Source organism: Fulmarus glacialis, unplaced genomic scaffold, assembly GCF_000690835.1.
Source record: "Fulmarus glacialis isolate BGI_N327 unplaced genomic scaffold, ASM69083v1 scaffold26023, whole genome shotgun sequence".
Classification (NCBI taxonomy): Eukaryota; Metazoa; Chordata; class Aves; order Procellariiformes; family Procellariidae; genus Fulmarus; species Fulmarus glacialis.
This window is the reverse complement of record NW_009205228.1, coordinates 30,581-31,788: the sequence shown is the minus strand read 5'-3', so window position 1 is coordinate 31,788 and position 1,208 is coordinate 30,581.

Sequence of the window (1,208 nt, the reverse complement as noted above, 5' to 3'; positions counted from 1 at the left end):
CCCCCGTCAACCCCCTGCCCCCCCGGCTGTAGCCCCTGGGGACGGTGCTGCCAGGGCTGTCAGGCGATATGGTGACCACTCATCAATAAACAGGCAGAGCTGTGCTCCCGGCCTTGTTCTTGCCGTGGAAGCAATGAACGTCGCTGTGAAGTTGTGCAAAGCAAGCGGCAGCGAGCAGGCCGGGAGCCGTGAGAGCGCCGGCCGTGCCCTGTCCCAGCCCGGGGCTGTGTGCCTGCAGCAAGGTCAGGGGGCCAGCTGCGGGGACCCGTCCCCTCTCTGGCAGACTCCACACTCCCTGTCCACCCTATCACCTCCTGAGGACCAGGGCTTCCTCCTCGGGGGTGTCCAGGCTATGCTGGGCATCTCATCCCGACCTGCTCCCAATGGGGAGGGGACGACAAGAGCCCTCTCCAGGCCCCTTCCCACCCGCAGCTCCACGACCTGCTGCCTCTTGCCTGGCTGAGGCAGCCTAGCCTCTCGTTCCTGGATACCGGGCCAGCTCTCCTCCTCCTCCACCATCCCGCCATCGCTGTCCGAGCAGCAGGACCAGCCTCACAGGTGGGATTCAAGGCAGGGGTGGCCCAAGGGTTTCCACGGGAGGACAAGGGCCTGCCTGGTTTGGCCACAATCGATTTATTTATTTTGGGAGCGTGGCTGGGCACCAAGCTGAAGCTCACCCATTGTCAGCTCCTACCCTAAACCTGCAATTTTCTGAAGCCTGGATCCCATCCAGCCCCAGGCTGCATTACTTTACACATACCCACCTCACCCTATGCGTACCTGCCTCCTGACACCTCCCCAGCCATTTCCCTGCTGATTCCGTCTCCCACGGCCCTTTGGAGATGCTCCATGGCCGGTTTCTCTCTCCTCGTGCTATTTGACTACTCGTCCCCTTTCCAAAGTCATTTACTGAGCTGGTGAGCAGCCCCCGAGATGACCCTCCGTTGCAAGAGCTGATCCTGTCCTCCCACTCGCTCACCCTCCCCCCAGAAGACGCTCCCTCCCGCCCAAGCCTCCCTGCCTGCTGCCCTCTCCAAGGCAGCAGTTGCCCCGGACGCAGCACCCAGCATAGCACCGCTGGGTAGCCGGGCCAGGGGAGCGCCTGATGGGTGCTGAAGGATGTCAGGACCTGTTGCCTCCTCCAGCCGCTCCAGCCCAGGACCCTCCTGCCCGGCTGCTGGAGCCCAGCATCTACCCAAGGGACACGC